The sequence below is a fragment of the Vipera berus genome (assembly GCF_964194415.1).
Source record: "Vipera berus genome assembly, chromosome: 4".
NCBI classification, from domain to species: domain Eukaryota; kingdom Metazoa; phylum Chordata; class Lepidosauria; order Squamata; family Viperidae; genus Vipera; species Vipera berus.
In genome coordinates this window covers 43517761-43541644 of record NC_138206.1, presented here as the reverse complement: position 1 = coordinate 43541644, position 23884 = coordinate 43517761, and positions in this window count along the sequence as shown.

The window sequence follows — 23884 nt, the reverse complement described above, 5'->3', positions numbered from 1 at the left end:
AGAGAGAGAGAGAGAGAGAGAGAGAGAGAGAGAGAGAGAGAGAGAGAGAGAGAGAGAGAGAGAGAGAGAGAGATCTAGTGTAATATGTATTACAGTAGATATATTGTTCCAAGAAATAGAGAGGCAGAAGATTGAGATGCATCCGTTTTTATACTGAAGAAGTTCAAATAAATAATAAGAATAAGAGCTTGAGATGCTCTGATGAGGTTGGGATCTATGCTGGCTGCAGTTTATTGTAGCAGATAGGTCTTAGCGGAAGAGCTGACTAAGTACATCTACCAACATTTTTTTTATATGATGAGAAAACAAAAAAAAAGAATCAGACCAACTATTATAATGATCAACCACTAACATCACCATCACCACCATCATGATAATAATAATAATCATAATAGTAATATATTAAATTTGTATCCACACAACAACCAAAGAAATTATAATAAAATTGATAAAAGATAAAAGATGGCAAGTGTGACTAACCAGATAGATGAAGTGAAAGGTTTCACTCTCCTTTCCAAAGGCTTAAGTGAACAGCTTGAGCTTTATTGTGATTTTGAATAACTTCAAAATGAGATTGATATGGAAATGGTAGAATTGGATCTCAGGAGGAACCATTTCAGCAGCACATACTGTTAAAGAGAAGGGGTACTCTCATGTTCCCTGTAGATGAAGGTATTTAATAAGAGGAACCCAGAGTGTGCCAACTTTGCAGGATTGAAATGGTTGGGCAAATACCATAAACAAACAAACAAACAAACAAACAAACAAACAAACAAACAAACAAACAAACAAACAAACAATATAAAAATGACAATAATAATATAAGGAACAGTAAGTTAATTACATACAACCATTATAATTGGACATTTTCTTAAAATATACTACCCCTATAGCTAAGTTAGTTTTAATTCAGTTCTTTATTTTATATTCTTGCTCTCTGCATTCATTAGAAAAAAACTCATTTATTGTTAACTTTTTATTAATCAGTGCAATAAATCAAAACTAACAATTTATTCTTGTGCTATTTTCATGTATGATTAACATAAGACTTTATGATCTTGAAATAAATAGAAAGGAAAATTTTTGACATTACTAACTAAGCAACATTACCTTGAGGTATTTTTGCAAAGAGGTAAAGTATAGCTTGACAACAATATTTTACTTCTTATTTATTTATTGTTAACATACTAGGATTACAACTACTGCCATTTAGATATTTAGTAATTTCAATAAGCGAATTCTGACTTAAGTGAAAAATACCTGTCTGAAAATCAGCTATGTTTCATTATAAGCTTTCCATGTGACTCACTAAAATTCTGCTCACTTAACTATTCACAACAACTATTTTGTTGTCACCTTGTGTGCTTAACCACAGTATTTTCCTTCTATCATCTTTTCCAAACCATAATCTGAATATCTATAATTATGTCAGACACACACATTTGCAGTATACTTAATGAGGAAAAATACCATTGAAGCAATTGGTAATTGATGTGAGATTGCTTTAAGGATATGTGTCTCTCTGTGTGTGTCTGTGTGGTATTCATAGTCAATTGGTAAAGCAGCCCAGACTAAAAAATTATAATAGTACAGATTCAAATCAATACCATCCATGACAAGGGAGGTAGAAAATGGTGACTATTGAACAACTTACGGTATCCCTGTTTGTGAATTACCACAATAAAGCTTTGATTTTGTTTAATTTTATTTTATAGATTTGTTCATCTTATTATTTGACAACTAGCATATATATATATATATATATATATATATATATATATATATATATATATATATATATATATATATATATGCTTCAGATAGTTTAAACCAAGAAGATATATATTTGTCCTTTATTTAAGTACATTTTACAAACATAGACATCCATATGCTTGTTTATTCACATGTATTTAAAACACTGATGCCCTACCCCCAAAATGAAAAAAAGTTGAAAGAAAATGATAAAAAGATATTGCTCTTATCCTCTGCTGGCCAAGGAGATTAAAGGGGGTTGAGGGATTCCAATTATCTTTTCTGAGAAAATTTCAATATTTCAGTGCCACATCCTATCTTTTTATATTATACACAGATAATGGTGTCTGTGTTGATTTTCACAAGCGCTAGGTTTCACACTTTGTTCAGCCTTGTATCTTTTCTTTTTATTTTGACATGTCAGTTACTTTCTCATGAAAAAAAAATATGTCTGTTTTGACTTGGCCTTGTTTTCTAGGCAGTTTTTCATTACCACATCCAAAAGGTGTAAAATGTTGGTTGCATTCTGCATTTATCTGCTCTTTTAAAGTATTATTTTAATCTGCTAGTAGTAGTCAGAATAGAAAAAGGCAATAGAATAAAAGGAGTGCAAAATTGTTTTACATCATGAGCAAAATTTGTTCTTGGGACCTCATGCTACATTCTGTAAGTCTATTGGGGGGTGGCCAGAGAAGTACCTGATTGGATCTGTTTGACTCTCCATAAAATTCAAGCCAAATTTAAGCTTCTCAGAGCTGTTGGGAGGTGCTACATTCTGTAAGTATGTTGGGGGTGGCCAGAGAAGTAGCTGATTAGATCTGTTTGGCTCTCCATAGAATTCAAGCCAAATGTAAGCTTCTCAGAGCTATTGGGAGGTGCTACATTCTGTAAGTCTGTTGGGGGTGGCCAGAGAAGTAGCTGATTGGATCTGTTTGGCTCTCCATAGAATTCAAGCCAAATTTAAGCTTCTCAGAGCTATTGGGAGGTGCTACATTCTGTAAGTCTGTTGGGGGTGGCCAGAGAAGTAGCTGATTGGATCTGTTTGGCTCTCCATAGAATTCAAGCCAAATTTAAGCTTCTCAGAGCTGTTGGGAGGTGCTACATTCTGTAAGTCTGTTGGGGGTGGCCAGAGAAGTAGCTGATTGGATCTGTTTGGCTCTCCATAGAATTCAAGCCAAATTTAAGCTTCTCAGAGCTATTGGGAGGTGCTACATTCTGTAAATCTGTTGGGGGTGGCCAGAGAAGTAGCAGCCCGCGCACCTAACAGTGCACAAATTATATAACTAATAATTATAAACAGCAGTGGTGCATCCTTCTATCTAAGGATGTCAGGCTTAGTTCAGTGCAACACTTGTTTTGTAGCTGTCTTTCACAGTACCCTTTTCAAACTTGGAAACTGTCCTATCTGTAAACAAATCACTAGTCTACAAGGACAGATTATTTATCTAGGGTCTGTAACTCGTGCTCTTCAGGCAGAAATTAGGTGTCCAGTTCAGCCCTTCTATTCTATTGAGCCTCCGTGCTATCTGCTCCCTCTACCACAAAGATCCTGCAGGAGAAGGGTAGTGTGGACAACCGTGGGATCTGGCAGGATGAGAGCTGTGAACCATAAACACAAAGCTTTTGCTGTGTCCCTGCACAACAGATACAGTGTCCTTCCTGACCTTAATAGGGACATTAAGGAGACCGGTAAAGGTATTTGTGATGGTAACTCAAATAAGCAGGGGATTGTGGTCCAAGATGAAGAACTTGTTTTCGACAGGGAGAAGTGCAAATCAGGTATTACACATCAGTCATGCAAGAACAGAAAGGCATCCAAAAAGAGAAACCATCTTCTGGTTGGTGATTCAGTTATAAGGGATGTAAGTTTAGGAAAGGCCACAGAGGTTTCAAAAGAGGTCAGGTGTCTTCCAGGTGCTACTGCCAGTAGGGACAAGAAGCGTATTTCTAAAATAATCAAGAATGCCAGCAAGGACTGTGATGTGGAGGCTATTGTACATCTTGGCACTAACGATCTGTCCCAAAAAGATGTACTCTCTGTGCAGAATGATTTCCAGAGCTTGGGGCAGGAACTTAGCAGATGTCTGTAGCTGCTCCAATGAAAAAAATATATAAAAGAGATGGTTTGCATCCATCAAGAAAGGGAAGAAGTTGCTCAGCTATAAATTCACAGACTTTCTGGAGGAATATTTAATCTAAACAGCGGGGACAGTGAGTTAATTGATACAGAACATCCCTGTCCCCAGAAATATAAAAACTATAGGACTATCAGTGCATGTAACATAGATGTGTGTGTGGACAAGAATATGAACCTTACTGTCAAGCAAAATCAAGCCACACAAAGTGCACTAACCAAATAGGTGGTAAGACAATAGGGGAACTCAGGCACCACACAGGTCATGTAGAAAGTAAACACAGGGTCAAACATAAAGGACTCAAATGTCTATACAACAATGCACAGAGTATGAGCAATAAACAGGGTGAACTAGAAATTCAGGTTAATGAGGGCAGATATGATATTGTTGCCATTACAGAAACATGGTGGATGAAACCCACAAATGGAACACACAGCTAGAAGGATTTAAATTATTCAAAAGAAACAGACCAAATAAAAGAGGAGGTGGAGTTGCTTGCTATATAAGAAATAACTATATCTCTACAGAAATAGAGCACAACAATGATGAAAACTGTAAACTTGAATGCATTTGGGTCAATATAAAAGGGAGAAAAAATGACATTGCCATAGGTGTATACTATAGGCCACCAAACCAAACAGAGGAAATAGATGAACTTTTTGCTAGTCAGCTAACTAAGGTATGTAGGAAGCACATCACAATAGTAATGAGGGACTTTAACTACCCTGACATCAACTGGGAGACAAACTCTGCACCAAGTGGAAGATCAAACAGAATCCTGACAAACTTAGCAGACAACTTTGTCACCCAAAAAGTAGAGAAGGGAACTAGGGGATTAGCCATTTTGGATCTAATTCTCACTAACAGAGATGAAATGATAGAAGGTGTTGAAGCCACAAGAACCTTGGGAGGAAGTGATCATGCAATATTGGAATTCAACATTATGGAAGCACAAGCAATAGAATAAAGTCAAACTAGAGTCTTGGACTTTAAGACAGCTAATTTCAATAAACTTAGAGAGAGCTTGGGAAGGATTCCATGGATGAGAATCCTCAAGGGGAAAACACCTCAAGAAGCTTGGGAAATTTTGAAAAGTGAGATAATAAAAGCCCAGCCTAGCACAATACCAACAAAGAAGAAAAATAACAGCTCTCAAAAGAAACCAGCATGGCTGCATAAAGAACTCTCTGATAAATTGAAAGATAAAAAGGGCAAGTATAGAAAGTGGAAAGAGGGACACATAACTAAGTCAGAATATCAGCAAATAGCCTGAGCCTGCAAAGATGAAGTTAGGAAAGCTAAGGCTCAAAATGAACTAATGCTTGTGACCAAAGTCAAAAATTACAAAAAAAAGCTTCTTTCCACATGTAAAAAACAAGAAAAAAGTGTAGGAAATGATTGGTCCATTAGTGGGAGAAAGTGGCAAGAAGGTGATAAGCAACAGAGAGAAAGCAGAACTCTTTAACTCATTTTTTGCATCTGTCTTTACCCAAAGGGAAAAAAACCAGACCAACCTAACAAAAATAGTGCCATAAAAACAGAATAAAAACACAAGTTAAGATGGGCAAGAAAATGGTGAGCGCCTGTCCACCCTAGATGAGTTCAAATGACCAGGCCCAGATGGATTACACCCCAAGGTTCTCAAGGAACTGGAGGATGTGATCTCAAAACCACTGAACTATATTTTTCAAAGATCCTGGAGCACTGGGGAACTACCAAGAGGATTGGAAAAAAGCTAATGTAGTTCTCATCTTCAAAAAATAAAAAAAAAATAAATGCATTCAGGAAACTATAGACCTATCAGCCTGGCCTCCATACCCGGGAAGATCTTGGAAAAGATAATCAAATAATGAATCAGCGAACACCTAGAGGCAAGCAAAGTCATTACCAAAAGCCAACATGGGTTTGTCAAAAACAGATAATGCCAGACAAATCTTATTGCATTCTTTGGCTGGGTGATAAAATTAGTGGATCAGAGGAATGCTGTGGTTATAATTTACTTGGACTTCAGTAAGGCATTTGATAAAGTAGACCACAACCTACTACTTGATAAGATATAAAAATGTAAGTTAGACAGCATCACCACCAGATGGATTCATAGCTGGCTGACCGGCTGTATTCAGTGTGTGGTCCTCAATGGAACTGCATCTACATGGAGGGAAGTGTGTAGTGAGGTGCCCCAGGGCTCTGTTCTGGGCCCAGTGCTCTTCAACACCTTCATCAATGATTTGGACAAAGGGATAGATGGGGAACTCATCAAATTTGCAGATGACAACAAGCTGGCAGGAATAGCCAACACACCAGAAGACAGGATTAAGATACAGGAAGATCTGGACAGACTTGAACACTGGGCGCTATCTAACAAAATGAAATTCAATGGTGAAAAAAGTGAAGTGGCTCAGCTCAAGGACCACTCGGAGACAGCTGGCTGCAGTTAACTGTTTATTGAGGTACCGGACAATCATCTGCTCCGCTTCTGCTCTTTTATAGCCAGCCGCCGGCTGGCTGGACCAATCAGCCGTTCGTCCTCCTCCCGCCTGAACTGCTGAACCAATCAGCTGTGTCTGTTCTTTGACAGCTCGGAATCCTCTTGGCGGCTGCGTTTGCGTGGTAGGTGGCCGTGCTGACAGCTGACAGCTGTCAGCTGCTGCGCCTGCGCATTCGCTGGCGGCAGCTTCTGACAGCTGTCAAAAGCTGCCACGTGTACTCCTGTCATGGTTATTTACCTCACACAATGGTTAACATGAACTTTATAACATTAACACTTTAACATTAATACATCACAACCCTTACCCTTCCCCCAAACAGGTTTCTGCCCCGCCCCTCTGTTGTAGTTTGTTGCCTGCCCATTCGTAGTCTTGTAGGTAGGCTGGTGGTCTCCTTGTTCACCTGGAGCGACGTAGAGGTGTTTCTGCACCCGGCTCCCCTTCCCCCTGTTCTGGTAGTTGCTGAGGGGCAGTCCCTGATAATGCCTGGTTAGTTAGTTCTAGTTTAAGTTCTTGTAAGGCCCCTTTTGCTTCCCTGCCCCTGTCTAAAGCCTGTACTAGGAACCCCGGGGGCTTTTCGCTAGAGGCCACTGTGGGTCTCGTACCTGGGGAGGTTGCCTCAAGTTCATGGAGATTCTCGAGGTTCTGGTTCCGGCATATGGTTCTGATGTGCCCGGTTTTCCCACAGTTATGGCATTTGGCATTGCGGAATCGGCAGGAGGCTCTGGCATGGCTTCCTCCGCAGCTGGCACAGGTGGATCACTGTTCTTTGGGGTAGTTTCTCGGATAGTTGTTGTTTTTGGGTTTTGGCTTCTCCCCATGGTCGTTGCGGTGGGTTTGGAGTCATTTGAATCACCGTTGAATTGCGTGCATGTCGGTCAGATCTTCGAGTTCATCGTTGTTGCTTTGGGTTATTTCGTCTTGATGCACCGATCCTTGTTGTCCGTTCCCTGCCTGTGCGGGGTCTCCTTGGTGGCTGTCTTCGTATGCCAGAACTTCCCTGGAGACCTCCACTAAGTTTAAGGAAGGTTTCGCGATGATGTTCTTTTGGAGGCATTCCTCTTTAAGCCCGATAAGTATTTGGTCCCTGATCCGGTCTTCCAAATCCAGAAATCGGCATCTTCAGGTGGCGTGCCAGACTCCTGCGATGAAATCAGTCGCAGATTCATCTGGCAGCTGGCGCCAACGTGCAAACTGTACCCTCCAGTATAGCTCGGAGTGCATTGGCATAAAATGCTTGTTGAGTTTCTCCGTCAGTTCCAGATAGGGTACTTCGGCTACCGGCTCCGGGCTGAAGAGGCCGACGGTGACGTAGTATACCGCCGGGCCGCTTAGACACAGGAGGGCTGCTGCCTTGGACCGGTCCTCGGTGATCTTGCTGACCAGCAGGAACCCTTCGACTTGCCCCAGATGTGACTCCCAACACTCTGGGTGACGAATGTTTAACTCTCGGACACGTCCGAGCTTGGCCATGCTGTCTCAGTCCGTGTTTCTGCTTCGCCGCGTCCACGGAAGTTATAACTTCCGTGTTGGTGACTTCAGCCGTGACTTGCTCTGGCCGCCGGAAATTTCTTTTCCTCGGCGGGTGACTTCAGCTTGGCGAAGCAGATCCCACCCTCGTCGCCAGTGAAGTGGCTCAGCTCAAGGACCACTCAGAGACAGCTGGCTGCAGTTAACTGTTTATTGAGGTACCGGACAATCATCTGCTCCGCTTCTGCTCTTTTATAGCCAGCCACCAGCTGGCTGGACCAATCAGCCGTTCGTCCTCCTCCCGCCTGAACTGCTGAACCAATCGGCTGCATCTGTTCTTTGACAGCTCGGAATCCTCTTGGCGGCTGCACTTGTGTGGTAGGTGGCCATGCTGACAGCTGAGAGCTGTCAGCTGCCGCGCCTGCACATTCGCTGGCGGCAGCTTTTGACAGCTGTCAAAAGCTGCCGCATGTACTCCTGTCACGGTTATTTACCTCACACAATGGTTAACATGAACTTTATAACATTAACACTTTAACATTAATACATCACAAAAAGTAAGGTTCTACATTTAGGCAAAAAATCCAAATGTACAGGAATAGTATAGGAGGTACCTTGCTCAATAGTAGTAACTGTGAGAGGGATCTCGGAGTCCTAGTGGACAAATATGAGCCAGCAGTGTGCTGCAGCTGCCAAAAAAGCCAACACAGAGCTAGGCTGCATTAACCGATGGATAGAATCAAGATCAAGTGAAGTATTAATACCTCTTTACAATGACTTGGTAAGGCCACACTTGGAATACTGCATCCAGTTTTGGTCACCATGATGTAAAAAAGATGTTGAGACTCTGGAAAGAGTACTGAGAAGAGCAACAAAGATGATTAGGGGGCTGGAGGCTAAAACATGTAAGGAATGGCTGATGGAATTGGGTATGTCTACTTTAATGAAGAGAAGGACTAGGGGTGACATGATAGCAGTGTTCCAATATCTCAGGGGCTGCCACAAAGAAGAGGGAGTCAAGCTATTCTCCAAAGCGCCTGAAGGCAGGACAAGAAGCAACAGATGGAAACTAATTAAGGAGAGAAGCAACCTAGAACTGAGGAGAAACTTTCTGACAGTTAGAACAATTAACCAGTGGAACAACCTGCCTCCAGAAGCTGTGAATGCTCCAACACTGGAAGTTTATAAGAAGAGACTGGACAACCATTTGTCTGAAATGGCATAGGGTTTCCTGCCTGAGCAGGGGGTTGGACTAGATGACCTCCAAGGTACCTTCCAACTTTACTATTATGATTATGAGATCTTAGGCAAATTTGCCCAACTGGTACTGAAATGGAAGGAAGAGAGAATGAACAAACAAATGAGTAATTGAATGAAATGAAATGAATAAACAAATGCTTAAAACAAGAGTATAGCAGGATAGACAGAGACAAGAAGATTTTTTTTTATTTTTTTCCCCTTGTTAATGCTTTCACTACAGATAGTTCATCTATGTTTAAAAGTTACAATGAGAAGTTCATTCCTCACTAGAATTAATAATAAGGATAAATTGTGAAATGAATGGTAGAAACAATTTGCCACTAACATAATTCAAATTAAAACTTCAGGAAAAGGTCACAGTTGCAGTTACACCTGCAAAGAAGATTTTCAAAACTCATAAAATGGAAGTGTACCATCATGGTGTAAGTCCCCCTCATTTTGTGCTCAAATGGTGTAAAGCTTCTCTTGGGATATTCCATAAGCTACATTGATGTGATTGTGGATAGAATATCTGTCATGGATCCAGAAGGTATCTTCATTAGTCTTTCTACTGTTGCTTGTTTCCTTGCCTGTTTCAGGAAGACAGGTGACTGACGGTACAACAAAATAAATTGCAGTATCTGTTTGCTGATTTTCTATTTTTAATAAGTCATTGACACTGCCTGTAGCCCCTTTGCTAGGAAGGGACACATCCAGTTTTTTTAGTAGCAGAAATAAGCAATATCTGCATTTACTCACCTTCCTTCCATCTCAAATTCACTCTACTTGCATGTTTTCCTGATACAGTTTGAGTTTTTCTTTATGTGATCTTAAATACTCTTCTCCATTTGGCCTGAAGCATTTCCTCACAGGCTAACTCCAACACTTTCTTGACTATTCCTTCAAGTGACCTAATGCTTACCATCAATGGTGGGATGCAAATATGTTCTATGTGTGGATGCTGCTTCTGGAAGTCCATTCTGGGCCTGGGCAACAGAAAATTAGCTACCAGTTCTGCCAAACTGGTGTGAACTGACTGAATCCCACCACTGCTTACCATTCAGTCTACATTTAGCCTACCTTGTTGCTATGACCACTGCAATATCGGTCAGTATAATTCTTACTTTCTAAGTCTAAAATTGCTGGTTCAAATTCCACAGATATTATTTATATTATGGTTCATTGCATAGTCAACCAGATGTTCAGGTTGAATTTAGTATTTTGATCCACCTACTGAATCCTTCCCGAGAATCTGAAATAGACAAATGTTGTTTGGAGATGATAAAATATTGTTCCAATATGTTCCAAGTAAAGCTCCCCTTTTGCAAATGACCGATGGTGAATTTGACAGTGCCAATGATTTTTAAAAGGTGCTCTAGCTTTTTTGGAATTACAGCCAGGGACCTCTTAGTAATGGTACTATCTTTGTTTTCTTTTGTTCTATTTCTATTTGCAAGACTTTGGTTTTGTGGTTTTTCTCCAGTTCTTTTTCTTCTACTCTGTTGCTCCAGGCATTGCAACATCTACCGTCATACTTTTCCCCCCCCTTTTTAATCAACAATTGTTAAATATGCTGTGTTATGTGGCAGGTGTTGTCTGTCATAATTCTAAAGTCTTAAGAGCACTTAGCTTCTTCATTTCCTATTAGTCATTATTCAGTTCTATTTTGTGTTCCCACTTGTTTGCAGGCAAATGGCATTTCTTGTAGTTATTCAACACAGTCAGTCAGGATCAACGGAATCGAACTCCTGGCAGTGAGGAGAGTAATCATGCAATGCTACATTCTAACCACTGAGCCACCATGGCTCTTATTGTTGAGCAGGTATTCTCCTCCGTCTTCCCAGGCTTTTCTCTGCAATCTTATGCTTGTTTATAATTGCCTGTGAAACTAAGTATCATACATTTGCTTCCTAGTTTTTGGTGTCATAATGCTATTTAAAACCTTTATTTCCATTGACTCCGTCTATTTTATTGCAGATTTTTCATGAAGATTTATTCCAAAGGAATGTAAAAGCAAGCACGGTAACTTTATGAGCTTTCTATGGCATAAGTTACAGAGTCTGGAATGGAAGGAAAAAGAAGCACATGAAAGAAATGAAATATGAATGGGGGAATATATAAACAGCTGCAGTTACTAAAGTTGTTTCTTGTAGTTGTCAAATGATCCTTTTCATTCTAGGGGGAAAAAAATAATAACAACCATTTCATATGAACCAGTTAGAACAGATTTCCTAATATCCCTTCCTTGTGCACTCCAAAATACTTTCTTTCCCATTAAATTTGAAGTGCTGCACAGCTACAGTATTTATATTTTATTACAAAACCTGTTTTAATCAGATGGCCATATTGCCTTTTGAGTTATTTCCTGTGGCATGATCTTTTTTATGTAACATGAGGAAAATTAAACCTTAATTGGCTTAATCCAGTTAGGACTGGAATGTCTCATCCAATATTGGTGAACAGTAAGATAAATCCTTAGAAGATAAGAGGTTAATACAAAGTAAGGGATTAGAATTTGGTAGATAAACACTGATCAAGTTGCACCTTAGCCCTTCGTTTTTAAGGGAGGAAAAAACCCTCAATATTTACTGGATATTGCAACATGGTAAATGAACTTCTATCATGAATTAATTGAATTTGTAACAGGAAGGAAATACTTATTGGTAGAAAAAGGGAAATTAACACTTTATTTGAGTTAATCAAAAGGCCACTACAGGTAATCCTTTAATGACCACTATTAGGACTGGTAACTCAACTGCTAAGCAAAGCGGGTTGCAAAATGAAACCACAACTGTACTTATAATCTTACTGTACTTCTTTTTAAGCAAGTTTTTCTTTGTTTTCTAAGCCTGCAAAGACCACAAATATGAAAATTTGGTATAACATTATTTTTACCACAGTTATAACTGTGAACAGTCGCTAAACAGGGACTACCTGTAATATAATTGTTATCTTGTCATAGAGTTTCTTATTGCTTACAAAATTATGAGTTTCCTTCAGCTATTTGTAAGAGTTCTAAGATCCACAATACTATTTTACCTTCAGAGTTCCCCATGACTTCTGCTGTAACATCTAAAATAATGTTATCATCTAGATGGCATGAGAGTTTTTTACTAAAGGATATATTTAGATATTGACTATGCTAAAGCCTTTGATTGTGTGGATCATAACAAACTGTGGCAAGTTCTTAAAGAGATGGGAGTACCAGACCATCTTATTTGTCTCTTGAGAAACCTATATGCGGGTCAAGAAGCAACAGTGAGAACTGGACACGGAACCACTGATTGGTTCAAAATTGGGAAAGGAGTCCGGCAAGGCTGTATACTGTCGTCCTGCCTATTTAACTTATATGCAGAGCACATCATGAGAAAGGCAGGGCTAGATGAATCAAAAGTTGGAATTAAGATTGCTGGAAGAAATATCAACAACCTAAGATACGCAGATGATACCACTCTAATGGCAGAAAGTGAAGAAGAACTAAAGAGCCTCTTGTTGCGGGTGAAGAAGGAGAGTGCAAAACTTGGGTTGAAACTTAACATTAAGAAAACCAAGATCATGGCATCTGGCCCTCTCAATTCCTGGCAAATAGATGGGGAAGAAATGGAGGTAGTGACAGATTTTGTTTTCCTGGGCTCCAAGATCACTGCAGATGGGGACTGTAGCCAAGAAATTAAAAGACGCTTGCTCCTGGGAAGGAAAGCCATGGCAAATCTAGACAGCACACTAAAAAGCAGAGACATCACCCTGTCAACAAAAGTGCGTATAGTCAAGGCTATGGTCTTCCCAGTTGCAATGTATGGCAGTGAAAGTTGGACCATAAGAAAGGCTGAGCGCCAAAGAATTGAGGCCTTTGAACTATGGTGCTGGAGAAGACTCCTGCGAGTCCCTTGGACTGCAAGGCGATCAAACCGGTCAGTCCTAGAGGAGATCAATCCTGACTGCTCTTTAGAAGGCCAGATCCTGAAGCTAAAACTCAAATACTTTGGCCACCTAATGAGAAGGAAGGACTCACTGGAGAAGAGCCTAATGCTGGGAAAGATCGAGGGCAATAGAAGAAGGGGACGACAGAGAATGAGGTGGCTGGATGGAGTCACTGAAGCAGTAGACGTGAGCTTAAATGGACTCCAGAAGATGGTAGAAGACAGGAAGGCCTGGAGGAATGTTGTCCATAGGGTCGCGATGAGTCGGACACGACTTCGCAGCTAACAACAACATATTTAGATACCTTGATATATTTAGATACCTCTGTAATGATACAAGATAGTGATGGATAATCCAGAAGCAAAGTACAAGTTTTGTTCTTAATATATTAAACATCTCATGTGTTCATACAACTCATGAGATGTTTAATACACTAATTTAAATTATTTTCAAGCATTGTTTTGCTCTAAATAACTGTAACTAAATTGCTTTTGAAAGTAAATGTAAAACATAGTTCTGCAATGTATGAAACAACTAAAGAAGTTTTCTCAGAAATTTTATCTATATCAACCAAAATTATATTTTATTTGCTGTGAATATGAAAAATGCACCAGTAGAAATTCTACTGGATGGTACTGCTTATATTCTTCTACTGCTAGGATTATCAATATGCAATGAAGGATTTATTCCAAGATCATAACAATGTCAATGTTCCTACCTTAATTAAACTTTGCCTTGTAAGTTAAGCATTTATAGAAATAACAATAAGAGGTGCAAAATTGGCATCAAGGAATTGATAAGAAATTTAAATTTCTAAATTTAAACTTTTTTAAAGACATAACACATGAAGAGTCTGGGGTGTGTGTATGTATGTGAATAAATATAAGAAGTGAGATCAGGTGTATCAACAGGGTGCAAAATTAATCAAGATAAGATCACATATGGTACACTTGAAATCATTTTGAGGACTACATGTTCCACTCTGAAGACAGTTTGCATACTTTTAGTGTATTGGAAGATAATCTCATTTAATCTATTAAAACTGGTCTTGAATGTTCATATTGAATTTTAGGGATGACATTAGGGGCTAAAAATATTTTCACCTAGCCTTTTATACATGAACAATGTAACTCATATAGCAAGGTGATTTTAATTTTATTCTCTTTCCCCAATCAATCAATTTTAGAGAGAATCATTATGTCTTCAATCCCCAAATGAAGTGGTCTCCATTCTGTCCTCAAAATAAACCTTTTCCTTGGCAACAACTATTAAAACCCATTTGAAATCTTGCCTTCTTTCTTTATCATGACAAATTATTTTTTTTCATAAATACCTTACAGCCATCAAGTTTACATAATACTTTCACTTCAAATGCAAGCAATTATGTTAAAGGATTTTTCTGTGTGTGTGAATTCTTTAATGGAAGGCTTGATGGAAAAGTGCAAATTTGTACCTGTCTTTTATCTCCCTGGTTACTTTCTTTCTCTCAGGCTACATCTATACAAACTTCACTAATGTCCCTTGCAACTGGTTTCATTTTCTTGCTCCTTTTCACATTATAAAGAGAGAGAGAAGGAGAGGGAGAGGGGAGAGAGAGAGAGAGAGAGAGAGAGAGAGAGAGAGAGAGAGAGAGAGAGAGAGAGAGAGAGAGAGAGAGAGAAGATCAGATCTTTGTCTTATGAAAGGTGATTACAATGAGAAAACAATTTCAGCAATAAGAATTATGAATTATGAAAAGCAGCTGCTACAAGAAGTATAGAGAAATAGAGAATACATTACCATGGGGGGAAAAAGTCAACTTCCATTTTTTTTGAAACCACAAAAAGATGGTGGTTCCAAAATCAAGACTGCTGTGCTATGCTGAGACTTCAATTGGTAGAAAGGTCTAACATGCATGATTTCCATGTTTCCACTCTGTAGTGTAAAAATCATGAAGATAATATGGATATATGGGTTATTGGATATGTTATATCTTCAGTTCGTTAGGCATTGAACGAGGCAGAGGTGTTGAAACAGCAAGCAAGTTTATTAACTCAGAACAAAAGCAGCCCTAATGGCTGCTACACAGCTATTTATACTGTTGGCCTCTAGGCAGCAACCAATAGGTTTAAAGTAACAGTTTCCCACCCCAAGCCTAATTATCAGCTTGGAGACAGCCAGTCTGGCTTTCAGTAACAGCAATCATAAAGCAATACAGCAATCTAGGTCCGACATTAAGCAAGTGATTAAAACAGTTATGGCCAATACATTACAGGATATATGTGTATTTGTTGGACTTGCAAACAATATCTCATGCCAAGTACTCTGAATTAGTAGATATAGCTTTTAGTAGGTTCTTAAAAATAAAAATTGAGGAAATTAGAATGATCACAATTCCTATTCACACATACACAAAAAAAAAACATAAAAAAGAATAATAGTGTCTGCATAGTATTAAATAATGAAGTATTATAAAAGGATTTGCAGTGGAGAAGAAGAGACACTTTAAATACAGAATATTTACTGACTTGGATAGATGTCTTTATTTATTTTGTACAATTAGTCCTTTCAGATTTATGTTGTAACATTATGTACATTTTATGTGATTCAATTCAAAAGACCACATGCTGGTGAAAGAAAATGCTGTCAATGTGGTCTGATACTGTCATTCATGTCAGCTCCGGATGGCTCCCGACCTTTGCTCTTTCCGCCGCGACCTGAAGACTTGGCTATTTGAACTTGCCGGCCTGGACTGAGGAACTGGGATTTTAGATTTTAGATTTTACATTTTAGAACGTGTTTTATTGTTTAGGGCTATTTGGTTTAATTTATTTAAATTTTTGTATATTATGTGTTGTATATAGTGTTTTAATTGCCCTGTACACTGCCCCGAGTCCTTCGGGAGTGGGGCGGTATATAAATCCAAATAATAAATAAATAAATAAATAAATTTAATTTTAATCCTGTTTATTTTACATATTTTTTACATGTGCCATATTTTTATGACCTATGTTATATTTATTTTATCTGCTCAGTGCTAAATGCTATGTCTATAATTTGTAGGTGCGACTGACACAAATAGAAAGATTCAAAAGAAGAATAAACAGTACAAGCTGAGTTCCTCACTATGATATGAGAGATTCCTCTTTGGATCTATTTCCAAAGGAGGCCCTTGAAGAGTTTGCCTGATTTGTCAAAGCCCTGGAACATTTTTCACTAGTGTCATTCATCCTGAGCTCTGTTCTCTTTCAATACCTTTGAACCAGCAATATCCATGATAAGTTGTTTTAGACTCAAGGTCTTATTCATACTAAGTCAGACCCCTTTTATCTGCTTCCTCACCCTAGCAATTCTGACTTTTCTGAATTCCCATATCAAAGTTTCATTCTGGTGATTAATTTCTCATCAAAAGAATGAGCAATTTACAGACTACAGTTTACAATTTGTTCTGTATCAGCCTAATTCTGAAAAGATATGCTAGTGATCAGTGCTTTTTTTTGTATAAGAAAAAGGTGCCGGAACTCACACATGTCATACAACCCGCCTTGTCTATCCTACAAGGTTCCATCCCAAAAAGGTGCCGGAACTCCGTTCTGAGCGTTCTATGAGAAAAAAAAGCCCTGCTAGTGATCCATTCAGACCATAACGGGAATATATGAGAAAGAAATAGAAAAAAACAAAAAACAAAACACAAGTCAGAATATTGAATGAGGCAGCCAATTATGACTCTTTGGCCCTTTGTATTCAATATGTTCTCAATGGATTAATCCTATGTGTAGAAGAATGTGTAGAGAACCTTGAAGAAATAGTTAAAGTAAAATAAAAGACAATTCATTTCTGGGAAAGAGAAAGCATGAGAAATAAATTCAAAATTATCAAAAGGAAATGCTGGCAGCTTCTGAAGATTCTGAATGATATTTGTAACAGTAAACCAAAATTTATGCAATTTTTGTTCTGTCTTATCTAACCCACCCTAAATGAAGACAGCCATCTAAGGGAAGTGAAACTTGTGAGAAAAAGAAATCCATTCCTGCATACATATATATACTCTGGATTCTAATGCAACATTTCAGGTGCTTGGTAATCATTTTTATTGTTTCTAAAACAGATAGGACTCTTATTATCACCTGTTACCTTTGGATGACTTTATATTTAGAAATAAGGGAATGACTACCTTGATTCCCTAAGTGGTAAAAGAGGAGGAAGAGGAAGAGGAGGAGCAGGGGGGATGGGGAGGTGAATGACTGGAGCATTCTGAGAGCCAATTTGGTCTAGCGATTAAGTCACCAATCTAGAAGACAGGAGATTGTGAGCTAATGTCCCACCTAAGCCATGAAAGCCAGCCAGGTGATCATGAGCCAATCACTCTCTTTCGGCTTAACCCACCTCAGAGGGTTGTTGTTGTGGGGAAAATAGGAGGAAGATCTGTTGGAAATATTTACAGCCTTATTTGTAAAAAAATAAGAGAAGTGGGAAATAATAAAATAAAATAATAAAATAAAATAAAATGAAATAAAATAATAAAATAAAATAAAATAAAATAATAATAAAATAATAAAATAAAATAAAATAAAATAAAAATAATAAAATAAAATAAAATAAAATAAAATAATAAAATAAAATAAAATAAAATAAAATAAAATAAAATAAAATAAAATAATAAAATAAAATAAGATAAAATAAATGTGCATTATGCTAAAATATATGCTTTTAACAGTGTCTCTGTTGGTGCCTGAAAATATTTAAACAGGATTACATCTCAATAATAAGTTTTTGTTGTTGTGTTGGCCCTAGCATGTGGAGATAGCTGTATCAGCATTTTCAAATATTTTCTAAGTGTAAAAAGTTTCTAATAATACTTGTTGTAGGGTGGTAATAATAATTACAATAATCTATTCTAATAATAGTAGAATTTGGCATCTGAAGGATAAATGTACTGTGTTTAAACCGATTATGGCTGCTGCTGTTGAAGGGTAAAGCTGAACGGATAATTTTTAAAGTGTATTTTTTTCAATATTGTGATTGATAGTTTCATCTAATTGTCAGATTCGTTAGGATACTACTAACAGGTGTCAATGTGATGCCAATTGGTACAGTAGTAAGCTTACTAAAGAGCTCACTTTATTTAATTTCCCCATTGTTTAATTGTAGTTTACATAGACAATGAATCCTTTTTTAACTATTTAAGATGTGACTCAGAGAATTGAAGCCCATTCCCTCTGAGTAGCTCTGCATACTATTGTCAGCAGTAACCTAGGGAAAAAAAATTAGGCAACTTTGACTGTTTTAGAGATAAAGAGTTACAAAGCATCAATAGACTGATCTTCACAGTGAAAAGTATTTTGCTTCAGGTTAATCAGAACATATCTTTTGGTTGATCATTAGGACACACACTTTCTCTTTACCTCTTTCTCACACACAAGCAAATATCATAAACAGAATTTTAACAGTTTATTTATTATTCCATGGACACAGATGAAAGAGTCAAGATTCTAACGATATTTGTTTGTTTTTTTACTACAGTTACGACTGTAGTAAAGTCTTCAGATTACGACTACTCGTTCAACATTCATTCAGGTTATGACTACTTGTTCAACATCCATTCAAAATTAAAACATTGCTTTTAACTCTTAAATAAACCAGTCTACAAAACTGTAACCACCACTGCATTCAAAAGTCCCATGATTGTGAGCTGGGTGATTAAGTATCTGGCTCATGATTACAATACTGCATGACCCACAGTCATGTGATTACCATTTGCAATCTTCCTGCTGGCAGTGTCCACCTGGGCCTCTTGCTGTCTGACTACTGCCCTTTCCAGCTCAGCCACACTTCCCAGCACCTGCCTGTGGCCCCCACATCTTGCCATACTCCATACTTGGGACTCCCACATTTTCCTGACTAATAACACATGCTATCTTCAGGTTCCAACAGCAATGGGGATTTCTAAGATTGATGTTGCTAAGCTATGATGTTGTGATTTATGAATTCCAGTTCCAATTTCCTTTGTAACTCAAGTATTCACCTGCACTATTGAACTATGTGTAATCTAAAATGTTGCAATAGTTAATAGCAATGACAAAATCAATTTTAATTTGTGTTTGGCACACTATCCTTCTGAGCAAAAAGTATATATCATATATAGTTTAATAGTCAGCTTGAAGAACTGTGGTACAATTCCATAGCATGCATAAGAGAATGTTCCAGTGCTTAAAAATCTATATAGGACAGAACACATTAATGTAAATACTTAAATTCTGACCTGATCTGATCTCCTTTCCTTCTCCTTCTCTTTCTTTTTCTAAGAAGTTCTAAATTTATTAAACATGTTAAATTTAAGTATATTCAACCTTTACTATTGTAATTAGAATATGATTTTAAGTTACCTTTTAAAAATATGTTGTGAGATCAAATAATTTTTACCTGTTTTGGCAATTCTTTGCTAGATTTCAAACAATTATGGGGAAAACATTTGTCAGTGTATTTCATATTCTTTGTATTTTAATTGTCAAAGATAGATATTTTTATAATCTTTTTGCAGTTCCTCTTAAATTCTTCTTCACTTTTTAGCTACCATAATATCCAGCATGTTGTACTCTAGAAGTCAGTTCAGAAATCTTCATAAATTCAGAAATCGTAGTTCACACAGCTCTTCTGGAATACTTTTTCAATTTTCCTCCATTCCAATAAGAGAGAAAGAGAGAGAGAAAGTAAAGCAATCATATTTAAAAATCTATAATTTTTCTATTGCCACTTACCAGGAAGTCAACTTGTTTTTGGCTCTATTTCCAGATTTTTATTGGTTGTTTTTTTAAATCAGATTTATTGCCAATGATAATGCATAAGCAGATCCTTATGCTTTTCTCTTGATGGATCATAACAAAAATACTGTCTAGTATTATCATTATTCACTTTCAATTTCTTTCAGGTATTGGTAAGCAGTTATGTATCTTGTGTTTTTTTTAAAAAAATGCTTTTATAACTATTCAACATTATATGCCACTATAATTCTGTCTTCTTTACTGGGCCACCATTTTTCCTTTATAAATACAAATTTTCCATGCTCCTTTTGGAGCACATTGCATGATCCATTGTCGTGGATGATACTGATCTAAAGCATCTGGTTCACCCTGTGTCCAGTAAAATACTTGTTATGTAGCTTAATATAAGAACAAATTATTAAGAGTTTGTATTGTATTGTAACTATTAAGCTTTGATTATATATGTTCTCATAAGTTGCAAATATTCAAAACTAGTTTTTTTTTCTTCATTAGAGCATGGAAGAGTTTACTTCTGAACATCCAAAATGTATAATTTACTTCAGTTCTTACTGCTCTGATTTTAGTACTATTCTATATTTCAATACATACTGAATAAACCATTTTATTGTTTTAATATCACTGTTGCATACTTTTCCAATTCAAATTCAATTTTAATGTTATAACTAAACATTCAAACTACCTTTTTTAAAAAAAATCATACTATTTCCATAGATTATTTTCTTTTAAATAATCCATGAAAGGCAATTGTGAGGCATTTATCCTTTGCTTGGATAATTTATACATCAGTGACCCTGTATTCAACAATATAATCAATGAAATTTGAACCTTATGAGAAAGAAATGGATATATATATATATATATATATATATATATATATATATATATATATATATATATATATATATATATATATATATATATATATATATATATATATACACACACTTCTCCCAGAAGAACGAAGCTGAAGCCACCAGCCTGAGGATGACGGAAAAATTCTGAGAACTTTCTAATACTTATGTACCTTAATAATATATGCAACATAAACTGGGTTTGGTAGCTATAGAACAGGGGTATCAAACTGCCAGTCCACGGGCCAGATGTGTCATGGTGAAACCGTGCCCACCCAATTGCCAGCAATGGAAAAAATGTCACAATGCATTGCAACACATCACGTGATGTTGCTAGTTTGACACCCCTGCTATAGAAAGTCAGTACATCTTATTTAACAATATGTTGTAACTTCTATATCAGCTTAAAGAACAAACTCACATATAATTCAAATAATATTTAAAATGCATCCAAATATTTATTTTTTTCAAATCAAACCTTTGCATGGACAATAATGTTTAAAGACAGCTGCTTCAGCAAAGAAAATGAGAACATTCTTTGTGTAATTTAATTTGTAAAGAAAATTCACCTTTGAGTCTGTGTCGACCCCTGGTGACTGCTTGGCATCTTTTTTGTGGGGGGCAATATTTCAAAAGTGGCTTATCATGGCAATGCAGAAGTAGAATGGAAAAGTGGTTTCTATATTTTATCTCAAAAATGAAAGTCTTACTGTAAGAATTAATAGCTATCAATCCCATGGAGGTAATGTTCTTCTTAAAAAGCCTATCACATCCAGTCAGGGATAAATTAAATAGTCAAACTTAGAAATTGTTTCAGAAACAGAACTTCAAAATGATTTACACACTAATTAAATATGGTAAATATATTAAAATGTATTAAAATGTTTTAAAATATAAAGTATTGAAAAGAAAAAATAATACAAAAAAAGAAAAATAGAAAAATTTTGCAAAAATAAAAATGAAAAAATAGAATTGAAAGCAAAATATGTGTACTATATACTAAAGAAAAGAAAAAGAAATAGATAAATAAATGACTTATCTCTTAATCACAAAATCACAACAATCTTAGTAACTTATCATCTTCTCATAAATGTCTTTGTTTCTCTTGTCTATTAAAAACATAAGAATTGTCATTTTAGTCCTGGTGCTAGCAAAAGTTCATTAAGGGCTACCAGAGATAACAATACATTCATTATAATCCTGATCAAATAAACCCACTTTATAATCCTTACTTTTAACAATGTTCATCTTAAACCTCATCCAGTAATCTCCTAGAACTTTTTTTTTTCTTTTTCTTTGTCCCTTCTTACAAAATTATTCAGACTTGAAAATATGTTCTGTATATCCACTTAATATCAGTTTCTAAATTTACATCCCTTTCTTTAATGGCTTCTACTTATCAAAATGGAAAACACTAATCAAATGTCAAAAATATCCTTCTACCAGTTTCATTAAAGTTTGACTAAAATTTCTGCAAGTGTGAAGATAACCAAATCCTGGAAGATGAGAGCAGGTTTCAGCCAATAATTGATTGTGATTAGCTAGGCTTTTGAATCCAAGAAGTGGTATTGGTTTCTAACCAGAATGCTGCATTAGCTATATAGGACAGAGACCCCAAAGACTGATTTCAGAAATGTGTTTATTTTCTAAACACATGTTTATTTTCTAAAGGTGAAATATATTTACAGATACAAGACTGGAAATAATTTACTTCAATCCTAAGGAAATGTAATTTTCTCCATTTAAAAAGGAAAAAAAAACACCTGAAAGCAACAATTGATTCAACTGGAAGGATAAATTTACCATGTACACATAGTAAAATGGAAATAAATATTTTGCCTTGGCAAGAATGTAAAATGTTGCATTAGTAAGAATTGGAATAGAATTACAGATTAACAAAAACATGTATACATTCTTGTCTCATTCCTTTTTTATATATATATGGGGAAGAAGATTCTGAGGGTTACAGTATACTTTTAGAAGATAATTGTTAATATTTTCAAATAACTGCAAATAATCTTGCTTATCTGTAGTGAAAATCTGCTGCTGTGCACATGGATTGGGGAAGCATTATTTGTAACTTTAGAAAGTCAGCTTGTCTGTAGCACATCTGTCAAGGTTTGTCTTGACAGTAATTGAGCCTCCTCCTCTCAGTCCAGTGTCATCATAAAATATGTTATTTTGCAACCAATATGATATGGATGATATAATCCCTCAGCTTTTACTTCGGTAATTATCCCTTTCTTTCTTTCTGGCTCTGAAATAGTCTCCCTATAAACTTAAGCTATACCAATATATTGCTTGCCTCCTTCCTGATAAATCAGTGACAGAAAACATTTTTTTTCTGGAATAAAGTAGCATCCGACAGTAGTCCTATTATGTTCTGCCCATGAAGATGCAGGTAGATGCAACAAAATAATAGAAGGATAAAACCCTCATAGCAGCAAGCCACCACACCTCATATAAATTTGTATGCATGGCCAAAATCACCACAGATAGACCACAAATGTTAATTTGTGTTCCTGATATGAAGCCTGCTAGCCAATGGCAGAAATTCATAATACACTAGTGGTCTTACTATGATCTGGTTGTGAATTTTCTCATAATTTCACTTTAATTTGCAAATGGGAAAGATGAGTATGATTTGGCAATCTGATGAGATGGAGAATTGTCATAGATTAAACTATTTTTAAAATTTCATTTCTATCCCTCATTTTTAAGAACAGATCAGTGAAAGAATGTAATCTATTTACCAAGAACTTCCATGTGCCAAATGTTCTTGTAAAGAAGTATCAGAATCCTTAGATGGTTATTTATAAACCATAGAAACCTGCACATCTTAACACAAATAAAGAGAGGAAGCAGATCATGACAGAGCTATATGAGCAGGAGGTAAGTAGGAAGTGCAGATAGCACCAAACACACATTTCATTTCAGTTACAAATAACTTACATTTGGAGTCTTGATCTGTGCTTTAAATTGTAAGCCACCCTGAGTCTTCGGAGAAGGGCGGGATATAAATGGGATTTTTTTAAAAAAGAAGCTATTGTAGCTCCTTGCAACAGAGTTTATATCGGATTTTGAAATCACTATATCATTTTGTTCATATGACTATGGAGAGTAAATTAGCCTAGGAGAGTCAAAGAAGAGTCCTTAGGTTTTTAATCAGCATTAATTTTAATCAGCATTTGTCTGATAAAATTAAAAGAAAATTCCAAAACTTAATGGAAACCATTAGAAAGCTACTCATTTTAAATTCTTCTGTTTTG